This window comes from Lolium rigidum, chromosome 1 (assembly GCF_022539505.1).
Source record: "Lolium rigidum isolate FL_2022 chromosome 1, APGP_CSIRO_Lrig_0.1, whole genome shotgun sequence".
Lineage (NCBI taxonomy): Eukaryota > Viridiplantae > Streptophyta > Magnoliopsida > Poales > Poaceae > Lolium > Lolium rigidum.
The window spans coordinates 79,247,201-79,265,793 of record NC_061508.1 but is presented as its reverse complement, the minus strand read 5'-3'; the positions used below and the strand labels follow the sequence as shown (position 1 = coordinate 79,265,793).

At 51.0% G+C, this 18,593-nt stretch overlaps 1 pseudogene; it reads right to left on the bottom strand.

Moving 5' to 3' along the window:
* Positions 1 to 5,051: 5,051 nt before the first annotated feature.
* On the bottom strand, positions 5,052 to 17,858 carry LOC124683897 (annotated as a pseudogene).
* Between the last annotated feature and the right edge of the window lie 735 nt (positions 17,859 to 18,593).

Genomic DNA, 18,593 nt, shown 5'->3' with positions numbered 1-18,593 from the left:
GTCGTCGGCCTCCCCTGCGCGAGCACTGACTCGCGGAGCTGGATTGCGAGACCGTCCCACAAAGCGAGCTCGTTGAGCTCGTCCTGCTCCCTGTTGGCCAGTGCCATGGCAATGGCCTCCTCCTCGGAAATGTCCGGCGGCTGGGTCTCCGGATCCCACGCCGGCCCGCCGTCGTCGTGGTCGTACTGTGCCATAGTCACGTCCTCGTGCGCGTCCTCGTCCTCGTCGCCGTCCTCGTCCGCGTCCGCCTGGTCGTTCTCTTCTTCTTCGGCGGCGATCTCGCGCTCGAAGTAGTCTACGTCGGCGAGGTAGGCAGCGCGGCGCCGCGCGTCGAACTCCCATGTCCCGAATGAAATCCAGTTGTAGGAGTTTAGCGCGTACGCCGGATCCTCCCGCAGATCCGGCGGCAAGATCGCTCGGCGGCGGCGGACCTCGTCCCGCCGCTCTCGGCCCTCGCGCGGCACGGGGGGACCGGCACGCGCCGCGAGTTCAGGTACCAGCCCCCTCCCGGCAAGTTCACGTCCGGCCATGGTGCCGGCCGGTTTTCCTCCCATAGCTGCCGCGCGAGGTCAACGCGGACGTACCGGCCGACCCGTGCCTTCTTGCCGGAACGCGAGCCGCTATCCTCCTGGTCGTTCTTCGTCTTGCGGAACGGCCAGCATTTCTTCCCCATGGCGTCGGTGTGGTGGATACTGTGGGATTTGGCAATGGTTTGGTCGGGGAAATGGCGCCGACAGCGTCCCTTTAAGAGGCTCCGACGCCATCTCGCCTTCAATGGCCTGCCAGTGCAACGCCTACTAGCTGCGCACGCTCGCGGAAGCCGAGGCACGCCATTAACGCGGCCCTGCAAAGGCTGCAGCGCGCCGCCCGGAAGTAATGCCGCGGAAGACGAAGCAGTTGTGCCGCTCCCAGGCGGGCCCGTGCAAGAACCGAGCGGACACTTTGCGCGTTCTCGCAGCATCCGCAGAGACGCAAACCTGGCGCATATTTGGGCCAGGTTTGCGTCTCCGCGGACGATCCAGTCACTTTGCGTCGCCCCGCTGGAGGTAGTGCCAGACGCATTTCCGGTCACGGCGGACACAAACGGTCGCTCAGCATCCGTTTGCGTCGCGCCGCTGGAGATGCCTTACAACAAAGTCCAGAAGGACCCTGAAAACACCGACGGGCCGAACATGGCGGTGGTGAGCCGCTGCCTGCTCCCTTCACGCCTTGGCTTGGAGACAGCCCCTCCACAGCCGGGAAGTCATCACATGCTGGTCCAGAGAACCTTCGCCCTACAATGTTGTTGTTGTCGTGTAAAAAAAGTAGAGAGAAAGAAATCTTTTTATCTATCCTAATTGGTTTAAGGTTACTAAATTCTATTAATAAGAGCATAAAGACTTTCATCCTATAAAAAAATTCTATTTTATTTTGATTGAAAAAATGCACAAATCTTGATAAATAAATAGACAATGACGAAAACATCCACACCTATGCGTGTAAATACAAAATCCACTCTCGAACAATAGATATGTAAACTTCTGAACAATTTGGAGAACTGACCTTGCCATCTTATACCGACACATATTTTTATTCTGTAGAAGTCTCACCTTGCCTGCTTACATTCTGTAGATACTTTACATATTAATGCTCTACCCTTTTCAGTATATGGGATGCCATGCCCCTTTCAGTATATGCAAATACCATATGTTCCTTTCTCATATTACAAGCTTGCCTATTTCAATGTATTCGATTTTTTGTTTCTTCTTTTTATAAAATACAATTGCCATCATCAAAGGTAGAATATCAAATAGAAGGTCCCAAGGCTGACAAAGGATACATAGGGACTTCAAGAAGTGATGCTCTATCTTTCATATATCTGTCTTCTAATCAGTATTGGGGATACCATGACGCTCCAAAGGAGCCTCCGATCATGCGCTACAAGATCATTGACTTATGTTATTGATAGTAAGCATTATTCACTAATGTTTGAAAGCAAAATTATCAAAGGATACTCCCAACATCTACATGGAGCATGGATGGGATGACTTTGCTGAAGACAATAACATCGAAGAAGGTGATACCCTGTTCTTTACTTACACCGTGGAGTCTTCAATGAAGGTAGCCATTACGGAAGCAATGGTTGTGAGAAGATTACTAGCCACGTTACGTGATGCAGAACCCCAGTGTTAGAACATGAGTTGCTTTTGCTTGCTTTCGTTATGCATCTATGACCAGTGCTAGACCATTCAATCTACCTATATGCTAACTTATAAGTAGCGATTGCTCTGCTCTCTCCTGCGTAGCTACATTGCAAAGCTTTTCATATCTGTGGCTACTGTGCAACTATCTATGATACACTGTTATTTCTGAATTTCAGTCTCTTTGCTGTTCAGTGGAATTACCGTATGTAGCATACTACTCCCTCCGGTCTCTTTTAATTGACTCAGATTTAGTACAACTTTTATACTAAATTTAAATCAATCAAAAAGAACCGGAGGGAGTATGTGTATAACCTGTACGATTTCTTAGTTACAACAACTCTATGTTGTTGTGTCGGACTTCTGCTCGCTGCATTCTGTGTGTGATGCAACTGTGTTCCTCATACAAGTATACACATGTTGCAAGAGCCTCCAACGATCAATTATCTACGTTGCTTCGCTTGCATTCTCACCACGTGTACCTACATCACCCACGCTCCCTTCTGCTCTTTCGATTCTTCTCTACATCACCCACGCTCCCTTCTGCTCTTTCGATTCTTCTCATGTAGCTACGGCAAGGGCGCGGCACGCCGCGCCGTGCTCTGTCTACTAATCATATATAGATATACAATATTGCAACTACTTGTAGGCGTTACCGGATCTCTTGACGAGAAAGAAAACCTTATGCAGCATCTTTAGTCGCCGACTCTCGATATCATTCGAAGACCCCTCGAATAACTACTAAACAATGTCTATTTTAGGAAGAGCAAACAAAGGTCATTACATATAAGCACAATCGACATGATCTTGCCAGCCCTTGTGGAAAGAAGGCAGCTAATTAATCCAGCACACTAAACTTCAGGGACGTTGATGACATTTTCTGTGCGGATGTTTTTTTTATTGTCGTTGGTAATGGCCAGGTTGGGCCCACGGTGGTATATAGAAGAAAAGACGAATGCAAATAGTAACCGATCAAAATCAGATCGGCGCCGTTTTTATTCCCCAGAAAAGAAATTGAGTTGGTTTCACATGATCACAGACAGATACAGCTTCCTTGTTTACAGATAAGGATTTCCACCACCATTACCAACATGTAGGTAGTGCGTTCACATATATATACGGTCCGTTTTCTGTAGCCCAAGCGCCGCCGGCTCAATCTCCCGCTTCGCCTCCTCCTCCACAACCACACCGCCGGCCGCCGCTGTCTTCGTCCACAATCACACCTTCACTCCGTCCTGCTGCTCCTCGTCCTTTACATGAGTAAGCTGCTGCTCTGTGTCGTCGGCATCTTGGTGGTGCTCCAGGCTGTGCTCACCGGCGAGCACCGGCTGGCCGTCGCTGCTCAGATTGGGGACGAGTTTTTGTGTCCAGATCCAATCCGGGGACCGGGCAGTGGCCTCATGCTGAGCCATGTCCACGACGAGCTCATCAGCTCCAGCGTTGCTGCTCCTGCCTTTGCTCGAGAGAAAGACGCCGTCATCGATAGAGAAGAGTTCTCCATTGATGAGTATGCAGGTGACGAAGAAAATGAAGAGGTCAGCGACGGACAACACACACCGGAACCTGACAGATCTGTTGACGAGGAAGAGGTTGTAGAGGGTGAAGACGATTCGTTGCTCAGTCCTCAAGAAGGCGATATTGAAGCTAGCAGCAATCCAAAAGAGCATGGAAGCAGCGGCGGGGGCGACGTTGAGTGCCCGGAGTGTGGGAAACACTTCAGGAGCAACAAGTCCATGTTTGGCCACCTACGGAGCCACCCGGGCCGAGGCTACAAAGGCGCGACCCCGCCACCCATGAAGCCAAAGCGTCGGGCCACACCTTCACAGTCGCCGTCTGTCCACGACCATGACCGCCCTGTGGCCAGGTACAGCCAGCGCGACCCCAATCTGAACGCGTTCGAGATGCTGGCCGCCTACATAATGCTGACGCTCAAGCACCGCGACAGCCGGATCGCGCATGACCAGTCTGTCAAAGTCAAGAGAGAACCTGCAGATGTACCACCTGAAGAGGAAAGTTCAGTAATGAGCAGAGCAGGGGACAGCGCCGCGCTCGGCGACGAAAACGACATTTCAGCTGCTGAGATGGCCCTAGCCGACGCAGAGATCCGTAGCGGAGACATCAGTTCAGCTGCAGAGATGGCAGGAGACGATCAGCAGGTGCTGCGCAGCGAACAAGTTGTCATAGAGACCCCAGCAAAGAGGGTGAGCATGAAGAGGTCGAAAGAGGCGCACATGAAGGAGAAGGATGTGAGGAGCGAAGGCAAGTCCAGGCGCCCCTACATCTGCAAGCACTGCCAGGCGGTGTTCCCCACACACCAGGCGCTGGGCGGACACATGGCTGCCCACAACAAGGACAGGAGGGTCCAGGCCCAGAACGAGCAGGCAGCTGTAGCAGCAGTGGAGGCACACCGCCGGGTCAGCCTGAATAGGCAAGGCAGCGAGGAGCAGCGTGAGCAGGGCGGCCTGGCAGCATCCACTAGGGAACTGCTCATGGAGCGCTATACCAGGATGTTCAACCAGGGATGGCAGACCAGGCAGGAGACCGGAGGGTACAGGAGGCAGCACACTGAGAGGGAGGATGGCAACACCCTGCCACCGGTGGCACCACCGGTCACTGATGGAGATCAGCTCAGGCTGTTTGGCATTGACCTCAATGTCCAGGCTCCACAACAGGAATAGAAAGAAACACAGATCCTTTCTGTGTTTTAGGAAAGAAATCAGGAATAAATGAAGGCATGCTGCAGTCAAGCAAATTATGTTATGTATCTTGAGAGAGAAGATTTTACCTTCGCAACGATGCTATGTACTGTCTCTCCAAAGCTATATATACTTGCTGACAATACCAGAGCAAACTATATCAAGTGAACCCAGGTAAGTTTGGCATGGTTGTAAAATCAAACATGAGAACTATTCTAAGCTACATATAAGCCAAGTTTTATTTAGCACCCAAAACTTAGTACGAGTATTATCATCCGAATTAGCGTTTGGTATCAAAGATCTAACGGATAAGTCATGTACACATAAATCGTGCATTAACATAATAGTATTATTTGTGAGTACTAAATTCAAAAGCAAACACATAAACACCATAAAATTCTTATTACAGGACATAACTGATATATACGATTTTTTGAAGAGAAGTTGTCAGGCGCGGGGAGAGAAGTTGTCAGGACATAACTGATATATACTGATATATACGATTTTTTGAAGAGAAGTTGTCTCAATAGGGATGACCTAGCCGCCGCCGCACCCCCTCCTCCTCCGTTGAGCCTCGCCGGCAGCCCCCGCCCCGCCATGACGGCCTCCGACGTGCCCTCCGGCTCCGGCGCCAGCCGCTGGCTGGGCTCCGGCAGTGACTCCGGCTCCTCGACGCGCTCCTACTGTGACGTCGCGAGCAGCGCGTCTCCGCACCCGCGCCACGCCCCGTCCGGCCCCCTCGCACCGCCGCCCCCGCCGCCGGCCGCTGGACCCGCAGCTCGCATCTCAGCGCAAACCCGGCTTGGCCCGCGCTCCGAGGTGCACCGCGTGCGCGGCGGCGCCCAGGTCGACGCCGACGGGTTCCAGCACCCCCGGCGACGCCACCGGCAGCGCCGCCCCCACCGCGACCCCGCGCCCCTTGCCGCGCCTCGCCAGCGCAGCCCCACCCCCGAGGAGGAAGGAGGCCTCTGCTTCCGCTGTCTGTCACCCCACCACCGCGTCCGTGACTGCACCGGCGACGTCCGCTGCAGGCTCTGCTTCGTCTCCGGCCATGAGTCGCGTCACTGCGAGCTGCGACACGACAACGCCGGGGCACCTGCGCGTGCTCACGCGCAGACCACCATGGTCCCCCTCGCGGCCGTCGCGCCCAGGCCCTCCCCGCCCGCTCCCACGCCGACCCGGACAAGACCCGCCATCGATCCCCAGGGTCCGGCGCGCGTCATCATCTCGCGGTCCGTCGAGGTTGAGCAGGCTGAGGACGTCCTCCGTCGCGCCGTCGTCGCCACCATCACGGGCACACACCCCATGGTCACCGCGGAGGAGGTCGCCGCTGCGATCTATGAGCAGTTCGAGCTCCGGCCCGGCGACTTCTCCGTTCACCTCCACCACCCGGAAGACTTCCTGCTCATCTTCCGGTCCATGGAGCTGAAGGACCGTCTTTCCGGCGACCACTTCCTTGGCGGCGCCGGCTACGGCTTCACGCTCTCCTTGAGGCCATGGTGCAAGCTCGCCCACGCCGACCTGGGTTCGTTCGACTTCAAGGTGGAGCTGGAGCTCCGCGGGATCCCGGCCCAAGCCTGGAACTTGTCCACGGCCGAGCACCTCCTCAACCCTAGTTGCTGGATCGAGCGCCTGCATCCCAGCACTCGCACCAGCACTCGCACCAGGGCCGACATGGCGGTCTATCGGCTCGACGCCCGCACCTGCGACCCCGCCTCCATCCGCCGCCATGCCATCTTGGAAGTGGTGGAGGTCACTCCCGCTCGCCATGCCTCCCAAGCACCTACCATCAAGCGGCTGATCTATCCCATCTCCATCGACATCGTCCGCTACGAAGCCGACCGTGCACCGCCGCCCGACGCTCGCGATGGCGGCCACGACGGCGGCCACAGCCGTGGGCAGGGTGACCAGGCCCGCCAGGATCGTGGCGGCCAACCTCCCGCTGCTCAAGAACGCCGCCCCAACTCTCCCGCCCCCGGCGGACGCGCGGACGGCCTCGCCATGGACGCGTTCTCCTGGCCTGCCCCCGGTCACCATCAACGCGCAGACGGGCTGGCTCTCGACGCCGCATGGGGCGCCGCCGCCGGCCACCGCCGTGGTGCGCCGCCTGGGCAGCGCCCTGCCTGCACGGACCGGTCCATGGCGCCATGGCCTGGGCACCGTGGAGCCCACCGCCGTCGTCGCCACGCCAAAAAGAGAAAGGAAAAGTTTGTCTGGCGTCAGAAAGATGGGCAAAGCGGAGATGCGGACCCCGCCGCTGCAGACACAACGGCTCCAGACGCTCCACGCCAATCGCCGCAGGCCACGCGCGTCCAAGCTGCAGCTGGCACTTGCTCTGTTTCGGCCCCGACCAGCGCTGTGGCTGCACCTGCAAACGGGGACCTCGCCATGGTCCTCTTTGGCAGCTTCCCTGGTCAAGAGACCAATGTGGACCACGACCCTGCGTCGCCTTCCCCGGAGCCAACAGCCTGATCCCGAGCCTTGCTCCCCAGAAGCATCCAAGGATCAAAGCAAGATGCAAAGCAGCTTTGACGGCAGCGAGGTCCCCGATTCGCAGCCTGCTACCCCACGCGCTGTGCCCGAGGCTGATCTCCTGTCGGGGCAAACCTCGTCCACACCACCCTGTGCTGCTGCTGTTTCGGGGTCCGCACGCGAGGACGACGCCGAAGAGGATGGGGCCAACTGTGTGCGCAACTTGGCGCCAACTTTCGAATCTCCTCCTCCTTCCCGTTCCCTCTGGGCCAACCCTGAGGCCCAGCCCGCCACGCCAGAGCCCACCTCGGCGGATATGGCCCAGGAACCGCTCCCGCCCACCACCCTTCGCTCCGCCAGCCGCTTCGCTTCACCGCCGATCACCATCCGTCGCAGGAAGAAACAGACGGCTTCCCCCGCCCCGCAGGCCTAGACTCTGGGGGATTTCCTCAAAGCCGCCACCAAGGACATCTCCGCGGCTCTGCCCTGTCCTGGACGGCGCCCTCGCCGCCACGCTCTGTCCTTCTCTCCGCGACGTGGCCGCTCCGCCAAGTGTGCCGCCAAGGCAACTGCAACAGCCGCGCCACCTACCGCCAAGCGACGCGCCCAGGTCCAGGTCCTCCGCACTATCGGCATCATCGGCGTCGACCAGGTGATCACCGCCGCGGAGATGCGTGCCTACGACAGCATCTTCGCCGCGCCGCTCCCCCGCCACGTGCTCGCCGCCATCGCTGCCTTGGTGAACAGAGTGCTCCCCGCCGATCTTCAGGATCAGCACACCGTCGATCTCGTGCCTAATGCATAGGAACCTCAAGATCGCCATCTGGAATGTGCGCGGCCTCAACGCCCGGGCACGCCGCACCGCTATTCGTTCCATCATTCTCACCTCGAGCGCGTCCATTGTATGTCTCCAAGAAACGAAAATGGAAATCATTCACTCGTACATTGTGCTTGAGGCGCTTGGCTCCGAATTCGACGACTATACGTATCTCCCGGCCGAGGGCACACGTGGAGGAATCCTTCTGGCTTGGAAGAGCAGGGACGTGCACGTCACGGACCCATTGTTCACCACCAACGCTCTCACGGCCAAGGTCGCGATGGCCGAGTCCGCACCTTGGTGGATCACCGTTGTCTACGGCCCCCAAGATGATGAGGACAAAGTCGAATTCCTGAACGAGCTGCGGCAAATCCGCACCTCCTGCACCGGTCCTTGGCTTCTCTGTGGCGATTTCAATCTCATCTACAGGGACGAAGACAAGAACAACAGCAACCTAAATCGACGGCTCATGGGAAAGTTTCGCCGATGCATCAACGACTTAGCCCTGAAGGAGATCTATCTTAATGGCCGCCAATACACCTGGACCAACGGCCAGGACCCACCAACCCTGGTGCTGCTCGACAGAGCTCTCTGCACCTCGGACTGGGAGGACATGATTGGCGAATGTCACCTGCGATGTCTCGCCTCTGTCCTCTCCGACCACAGCCCCCTGGTGCTCGACTGCTCTCCCTCGCCGGCCGCTCACCGACGCTTCCGCTTCGAGGAATTTTGGCTCCGCCAAGATGGATTCCATGACGTGGTCACCACGGCATGGCACTCCGTCAATGCCACGGACCCCTTCCACCGCCTTTGGTTGAGGTTACAGGCCACCGCGAAGGCGCTGACAAGCTGGAGCGCACGCACGGTGGGCAGCGTGCGGCACAACGTGGCCATTTGCCGTGAGGTGATTGGGAAGTTTGACAAAGCCAGGGAAGATCGGCTCCTGTCGCCTTTGGAGAGATGGCTGCACCAAAACCTCAGGGTCTCTTACCTTGGCCTCGCCTCCCTCGACCGCACCATCGCTAGGCAGCGTTCCCGCCTCGCCACGCTCAAGGATGGAGACGCCAACTCCGCCTACTTCCACCAGCATTGCTCCTACCGCCGGCAGAAGAATCGGATCTACAGCGTCCTCGCTGATGGCCACGTCCTCACCGATCATAACGACATGGCCGAAGCCGCGTTCGCGCACTTCGACGCCATGCTCGGTACCGAGAGTGCGCGGGACGTCGCCCTGGAGCTGCAGCAGCTCATCAATCCCTCCGCGGATCTGCAGGACCTGGACGCTCCCTTCACGGAGGAGGAAATCTGGGGCGCCATCAAGCGCCTGCCGGCACGGAAAGCCCCAGGGCCGGACGGTTTCACGGCCGAATTCCTGCGCGCTTGTTGGGGTATCATCAAGACCGACATCGTCCAGACGTTTGATTAGCTTTATGCCCTCCGCGGCCGCGGCTTCCACAGGCTGAACCAGGCGCTTCTAACTCTGCTGCCCAAGAAACCGGACGCATCGACGCTAAGCGAGTACAGGCCGATCAGCTTGATCCACCTCGTGGCAAAACTCTTCGCAAAAACGCTCTCGCTCCGCCTCGCCCCCAAGCTCGACACTCTGGTCAGCAAGAATCAGAACGCTTTCATCTCTGGCCGCAGCTTACACGACAACTTCGTCCTTGTCAAACAATCTGCTCGCCTCCTGCACCAGCTGCGTGAGCCCCGTGTGCTGCTAAAGCTGGACCTCGCCCGCGCCTTCGACTCCATCTCATGGCCGTTCCTCTTCGAGGTGTTGCGCCGGTACGGCTTCCCCGACAGATTCCTGGACTGGCTCGCCCTCCTCCTCAGCTCGGCAAGCACCAGGGTGCTCATCAATGGCGAACCTGGCCCTCCCATATGGCACCGCCGCGGCTTGCGACAGGGAGACCCACTCTCCCCGCAGCTGTTCGTGCTGGCCGTCGACATGCTGAGCCGGCTCATCAGGCGCGCCACCGAAGTGGGCATCCTCAAGGAATTACACCCCCGCCGCCACATCCCTGGGATTTCCCTCTACGCCGACGACGTCATCCTCTTCTGCCGCCCTTCGTACGATGACATAGCCGCAGTCAAGGAGATCCTGCTGCTGTTTGGACGCGCCTCCGGCCTCCTGGTCAACTACGGCAAGAGCTCCGCTGCCCTCATCAACGGCACGGACGAGGACACCGCCGTGGTCACCGCCGGCCTGGGCTGCCCCATGACAACTATGCCTATGACTTACCTGGGCATCCCCTTGACGATCAGGAGACCGACATGCGCGCAGCTGCAACCCCTCGTGGACCGCATCGCCGCACGGCTCCTGACTTGGAAGGCGCACCTTATGGACAAGTCAGGCAGGCTGAAGCTGGTCAGGGCGGTGCTATGCGCCATTCCCATCCACCAGCTCCTTGTCTACGCGCCGCCAAAAAAGACCATCAAGCAGATTGAGAAGATCCAGAGAGGCTTCCTATGGGCTGGACGTAAGGAAGCAAACGGTGGCAGCTGCCACGTTAACTGGAACAGGGTTTGCCGCCCCATCCAATTTGGCAGACTCGGCGTCCAGAACATGGCCAAAGCCAGCCTCGCGTTGCGCCTAAGGTGGCTCTGGTTCAGCCGCACCGACACGTCGAAAGCGTGGCATGGGCTTGACCTGCAGTTCTCCGCCGAGGAGCGTGCCCTCTTCTGCCTCCACAACCATATCCCTCGGCGATAGACACTTGACGCAGTTTTGGGATGACCGCTGGATCGACGGCAGGTCCGTCAGCGAGATCATGCCGCGCCTATACGCCTGCATCCCCAAGCGCCGGAGGCGCACCACTACCGTCGCTCAGGGCCTGCAAAACCGCCGCTGGGTCCGGGACATTCATGGCACCCTGGGCATCGAGGAGATTGGCGACTATCTGTTGCTCTGGAGGAGACTCGAGCACGTCCAGCTATCTGACCAGGCCGACACCATGGTGTGGAAGTGGACCAGCAATGGGTCCTACTCTGCTAGTTCCTGCTACAGAGCCACCTTCCATGGATCCCTGCTATGTGATGCCTGGCAGCTTACCTGGAAGACTTGGGCACCCCACAGCGTCAAATTCTTCCATTGGTTGGCACACCTGGACAGATGCTGGACGGCCGAGCGTCTGCAACGACGGGGTCTTCCGCACCATGCCAAGTGCCTGCTCTGCGACCAAGAGATGGAAACTATACAGCACCTCTTCATCGGCTGCAGCTTTGCACGCCAGGTGTGGGTTGAGATCCTCTCCTGGCTGCGCGCCACCTGCAGGCCACCAGCCCAGGACGACACCTTGCTCTCCTGGTGGCTCCAAGCTAGGCAAGCCACGCCCAAAACCCTGCGCAAAGGTCTAGCCTCGATGACGCTACTCATTCCGTGGATGATCTGGAAAGAACGCAACGGCTGCGTCTTCGACGGCGCGACCCCCTCCGTCCCTGGCGTGGTCACCAAGATTCGTGATGAGGCAAGCACCTGGGCAAGAGCTGGAGCACGAGGCCTGCGTGTTGTCTTGCCGAGCACCTGGGATGTACACTGATTTTTTGTTTGTTTTGCTCGTTCCCTGTTCTACCCCTTCCGCGGGTTGTAACTGATAAACCTATGTTCTCCTTCTTTTCAATGAAATGAAACGCAATTTGCGTTTTCTCGAAAAAAAAAATAACTGATATATACATGGAAACACCAAAAGAAGAAAGCTCTGGACCTGACGCTTCCATTTTTTACGGAAATTTGGTTTGGAAGGTGCTAACATGCTGCATTGACAAGTTTTCTCGTAACATAATGTAATATTCCTCCATGATCATAGTAAGACAGTTCCACCTACAAAATCATGTTTAAGTTTAACGAAAAACCCTGAGATTATGCATGCATACTACATGGAGAAATAAAATATAACCAAAATAGTATGAAGTCATACAGCTAAACCACTAAATGTGCACATTTCACCAGAAATTGGTCATAGAGAACTCAACAGTGTTATGTAAATATGTATTCTAAGATATATTATAAATAGGGGAATTTTGAGGATGTTAAATGAATCTCGCAAAGATTGAAATTATTTTACTAGCATCCAATTCTCATAAGATATTAGAATTGTCTCAAGGATCAAAAGAAAATTCTTGTATTTAAGAAAAAATATGAATAGTATTTTAGACTATTTCAAAGATTTTCCCAAGTTATGTTTATCATCCGATACGGCACAAACAGATGCGGGAAGGGTGGTTTTTAGATGGAAGAAAGTAGATTAATGCTACTGTCAAAACCTCGTATAGAAGAGTTTTTTCAGTACAAGAACAACTACAGAATACCACATATAACTTGGTATTTCCTAGATGCAGAAGCAGCTAACTAGCAAGTCTCCTGAAAGAGAAAATTAGTGTACAGAAAATTAAGGGCTTCTAGGGGATTAGATACTTGGAAACCATATGCCTGTGTTTGTATATCTCCAGAAATCATCCGCTACGGCACAAACAGATGCGGGAAGGGTGGTTTTTAGATGGAAGAAAGTAGATTAATACTATTCTCAAAACGTGTAGAAGAGTTTTTTCAGTCAAGAACAACTAATACTAGATATAACTTGGTATTTCCTAGATGCAGAAGCAGGTAACTAGCAAGTGTCCTGAAAGAGAAAATTAGTGTATGGAAAATTAAGGGCTTCTAGGGGATTAGATACTTGGAAACCATATGCCTGTGTTAGTATATCTCTAGAAAAAAGTGCTTTCAAAATATGTAATTTGGTTGCAACATACATACATAAAATATGATAGAAATTTGTGGTTAAAGTTGTGTTTTGGAGATTGCATCAATGTCCAATAGTTTTTTTAATGAAACAAGAGGGAGCATAATAATACTCCGTAAGTAGATGTTCTAATTACCTCAGTGTCAAAGCGAAGTGTACACATAAACGATTTTCCTGTGCTTGTGGTAACAACAATGTCCTGGCCAGGTCGCATTTCACGCACACTGCTTGGAAGATGAATTGTGTATTGTTCATGGCCAGTCAGACCAATTGACTCCATATCCTCTCCAGACTTGAAGCACAAAGGAATTATTCCCATCCTGACTAAATTGCTTCGATGGATCCTTTCGAAACTGTTGGCAATTACAGACTTAACTCCCTGCAGTGACATTTCACATTATTCGATGAGTTTGCAGAAGCAAGAAAGTGCAAGACCAGCACTTTTATAACGAACTCCTTACCAGCAACATAGTGCCCTTTGCATCCCAGTCTCTGGAACTTCCAGTCCCGTATTCAGAACCCGCCAATACAATTGTGTCTTGCCCATCAGTTTTGTACCGCTATGATTAACACGACGAACAGAAGAAACATAAGTAGCAGAACTGTTCTTTTCCATTAAAAAAAAAAGCAAGTCCAAAAGCATTTAGCAGCAAGCGAAATAGACATTAACTGATTCAAGAAAATGAATTACAGTCATTTTCTGCAAGGAAACTAACCATGGCAGCATCGTAGACATAAAGCTTCTCCCCTGTTGGGATGTGAATCGTTTTCGGTCCAGGTTCACCGCCCAAAAGCTTGTTGACAATCCAAATATTGCCGAAGGTTCCCCTCATCATAGCTTCATAGTTCCCACGGCGGCTGCCATACGAATTAAAATCCTTGGGCTTCAACCCATGCTCAACAAAATACTTGGCAGCTGGGCTGTCCTTGTGGATGCTCCCAGCCGGTGAAATGTGATCCGTCGTGACACAGTCGCCGAAGCTCAATAAGCAGTAGGCATCGTTAATACTACGAGGCCCTGGTGGATCCATAGTCATGCCTTTAAAGAAAGGAGGCTCACGGATGTAGGTTGAACTGAGATCCCAGGAGTACACTTCTGCAGTTGGAACTACCAGTTGGTTCCACATGGGATTGCCTTTTGTGATCACCTCATAAGTACTTCTGAACATTTCAAGCAGGACATTGGATTGCACAATCTTTGGTTTCGATCGTCAACAGGAACATTTAGAATCACTGTTGATAAGTTAACACATATAATCTGAAGCACCAATAGTCTAACAGGAGTACAGGTTTATACCTCTGAAACTTCCTCGCTAGATGGCCAGATGTCCCTAAGGAAAACTGGCCTATCGCCCTCTCCAGTTCCAATCGGCTCCTCTTCAAAATTGATGTCAACCTAAACAGAACACGAAACATAAGCATCCATCCCTCGTAGGAAAGAGGATTCACCCTTTCTCTTACTACAGTTTCTGAATGTTTGGCATGATTTAACTACAGGATAACCACTAAGCTTGTCATGGATATTAGATCGGAAGCATTGCTAACATAAATGATCTTAAAAGTATCAATTTATGTCGTTACATTAGATTGAATGCACCACTGTAAACACATTATGGAAATGTTCCCACTTACAGTGCCAGCAAGAGCATACACAATGACTAGAGGAGAAGCGAGATAATTAGCTTGAGTAAATGGATGTATCCGCCCTTCAAAGTTACGGTTTCCAGAAAGAACAGCAGCCGCAATGATCTCTAATAAACACAGAAATTTGTAGTAATAAGTTTCAACATGATACTCTGTAATAGAATTGACGGAACAGGCAAGGTGGTACCATTTTCTGTAATTGCATCTGCAACGATTTGATCAAGATCACCTGAATTTCCAATACAAGTAGTACATCCATACCCCACTAAACTGAAACCGAAGTCGCTTAAGTATCTCAGCAAACCACTGAAATTATTATAGTTGCATCCATGATATTTATGATAATTTCATGAAACAGCAACAATAAGGGACATATGATGCATTAAAATACCTCCTAAGAAGATATTTGGTAACAACTCCTGATTCAGGTGCAAGACTTGTTTTAAATCATGGTTTGACCTGCCAAACAAAAGAAGACAGTTAAATACCCTAGCTAGCCAGCAGAACAGAGAAGGAAAGAAGGAAGATGCACACCTACATTAACTAAAAATATTGGCTACATTTAAACCAAGTACTGACCTCAAGCCCCAACTTGTAAGCTTTCTTAGCAACCAACCCAGAAGAAATCATAAGTGTGGGGTTTGAGGTGTTTGTGCAGCTTGTGATAGCAGCTATGACAACAGACCCATGTTTAAGCTTTGCAGTTTTCCATGAAAATTAAACTTAACAACTCTATCCTGCAAATCTTTTGGGACAGCATAACCCTGAAATAAATAGAACAAATCATCCTTGCTTCTGTCTTCCCAAAAAACAATTACACTGGTAAAACTAAACACTCAGCATGTTTTATTAACTAAACATAGCACATACGTTAGTCAGCACATGTAACCATCCAGAAAAGGAGCAAAATAATTTTCAAATGTGTAAGGACATATGATTTTTTTAAATTCAATTTTAGAATATATAAAATTTGAGGTCAGAGCGCTGGAGTTAGTGTGCAAAGATAGGAAAAGAGGCACACTTACAACTAACAATCTAACATAAGTGAATCTGATGTACTATGTCAACTACTCAGTTACTTGGGAACAGAACTTCAGTATATCATCTTGTCACCAAGAATCCTTTCAATTCGCATGAATAAACACAGTCACATTATCTGCCGATTTACCATACCTTGAAGCCAATTTTATTTTGCAGACATGCATGCCAGTCTGCCTTCATTCTTTCAAGATGACTCGATCATGAGGTCTGCAAGTAGCGCTTGTATTAAAAAAAATCAAGAGAATGAAAGTATACCACAAAGGAACAACATAAATTACCTCTTTGGACCTGAAATACATGGCTCAACATCTCTCAGATCCAGTTCTAAGTACGATGAATATGTCGGTTCTATTATCGGCTAAAATCATAATGGAACAGTCAGTGAACACTCCTGCATGTTGTTTATCGGCAACAGTGAAGAAAAATATACTTACTTCATTGTAATCCACAAACATTCGCGCAGATATGTCTCGATTGTTGATACCTAAATGTTGGAAGCATTTAGCATGACTAATTAAGAATGTAATTCTCATTATAAATTGTTCATCATCAGGACAACATGGATAGCCTAGTTCTAAGATTTTGTACCAAACAGCAGCTGCAGAACACGGTACAGGTATATGTATTGTCGTTCATTTTAACAGAACAGTACTCACTGTTTCATCTTCTCTTCCTGTCATTTTAAGATACTCCAAGGTGATATGGTCAACTGGAAAGAATCCAACAGTTGCTCCATACTCCGGTGCCATATTTGCAATCGTTGCTCTATCAGCCAATGCAAGCTCTTCCATACCTCTGCCTACAATTACATGGTAACAAAGCTAAGTTCTTGACAGCTACCTATTCAGATACAAATTGACTATTTGTGACAGGGCAAAAGGAAATCTGCCACTGATCTAGAATAGAAAAATTAATACCATAGAATTCCACGAACTTTCCAACAACACCATGTTTTCGCAACATCTGGGTAACCGTAAGAACTAGATCAGTTGCTGTGACCCCATTCCTTAGTGTTCCATGTAGCTTGAATCCGACAACACCAGGTAACACCATGCTCATGGGCTGCTCACGGAAGCCGGAAGAAGTAAAATAGATTAAAAAAACGCACTGAGTTTGTGGGGAAAGTTAAGACTATGTCAGGCCCATAAAAGTTTAAGCATGTACCTGACCAAGCATAGCTGCCTCAGTATCAATTCCTCCAACCCCCCAACCAAGAACCCCCAATCCATTGATCATTGTAGTGTGGGAATCAGTCCCCAGAACACTATCGGGATAAAAGAGGCCATTTTTGTTGAAAACAACTCTTGCAAGGTATTCGAGATTTACCTAAATTAGACAACATATGGTAAGATTCAAACAGAAACAATAAATTGAACTGTTGATGTTATTTCCTTTCACCTGATGAACAATACCCGAACCAGGAGGTATGATAAGCATATTGTGAAATGCAGAAGACCCCCATTTAAGAAAGGTGAACCGTTCCTTGTTCCTCTCGAATTCCAGTTCCATATCGGTCTGTAGTGCGTTGTCTGACGTCACCACATTAGCAGTCATCAATTACAAGGTTTGCTGGAACCTAAAAGCAGAAACAGAGAACTACTGACAACTGGAAAGAAAATGTGGATGGAAATACTCTGAGGCAATAAATACACTAGAAAAGATTTAATACCATTGGATTGATCTTATCAGGGTCGCCACCTAATTCAGACATTGCACCACGCATGCTAGCAAGGTCAACAAGGACAGGTACGCCGGTAAAATCCTAAACACAGGTATCATTAGAAAATCCTAAACTGATAAACGTTGACCAACGGGGGAATGATCCCTCCCTTGGCTATACGTTGTTAGGTAAGATGAGACTTTCCCGGTTTATTCGCCCCTGCTGCGAAATTACCGCGCATGGGGATTCGAACCCGGGTGGGCTGGCTGCGCACTCGCTTGCCTTGCCACTGAGCTAGAGCTCAGTTCTCGACAAGCTGAACTGATGATAGGTGCTTGTACACAAATGCCTGAAGAAACACACGCGAGGGCTTAAACGGAATCTCGACAAGCTGCATGGAGGTCTTCTCCCAGCCCATGATCTTCTCTACATCCTCCTTGGTAATTTGGAACTCGTCACAATTACGCACCGCAGACTCAAGAAGAACACGGATGGTGTATTGCAACTTATCTGGAAAAGGCATTACCAAGCAGTTGGTCAAGTAAGGTCTTAAACCGCTAGGATGAACAAGACATATATGCAACATGAAATTATCTTATTAGCGCACAACAATAACAAAATTACCCACTCTCTTGTACCCGTAAACTTGCCTCCTAATAAAGATGGGCAGTCCACCCGCTTATAAAATGTCCTGTACTTAAGGCTTCCTGATTGCAACTTTGACAACAAGTTTTCCATTACATATTTACAAGAGAATTAAAACTGCGATGCGATTAGTTACCATTAGAAAATTCTACTCATTTTTTAATGGGTACGGTTGCTAAAACGAGGCACCAGAAAATAGTAGTACTACCCAGTGTGCCACTGCTATGTAACCAGCCTTGTATTGTTACCTGGCTTTCTAGTTAATACCTTATTTTTGCTATGATAGCATCATAAATTTTACTACTTCAATTATTAGTTTCGGCTGAACATTTTTTACTGAATACAAAATCATGTCACTGCCCAAGAATGTACATTGGTCCGAGTCTTGGTGAAATTACTATTTTTAATTTTAGGTGAAATGTTGCTATTTTCAGTTCAGACAAAGGCATCAAAGCATGATTACCTATTCGCTGGTCTCCGAGGGTGGGTATGCTGTAGTAGCTGCCGCCGCCTTCGAGGTCCAGGGGGAGTCTTCTCAGGGCGAAGCTAAACGTATTGCTGCTGGCAGTAGTGCACAAAATCAGCAAAGAAATGCTTGATTTGATTAATCTGACCTCGGCATCACCTGTCCCCAAAATCAAGCAAAAGCTCTTCCCCTAGTCGCCTGATTACTACCTAGATAGATGAAAAATTACAGCA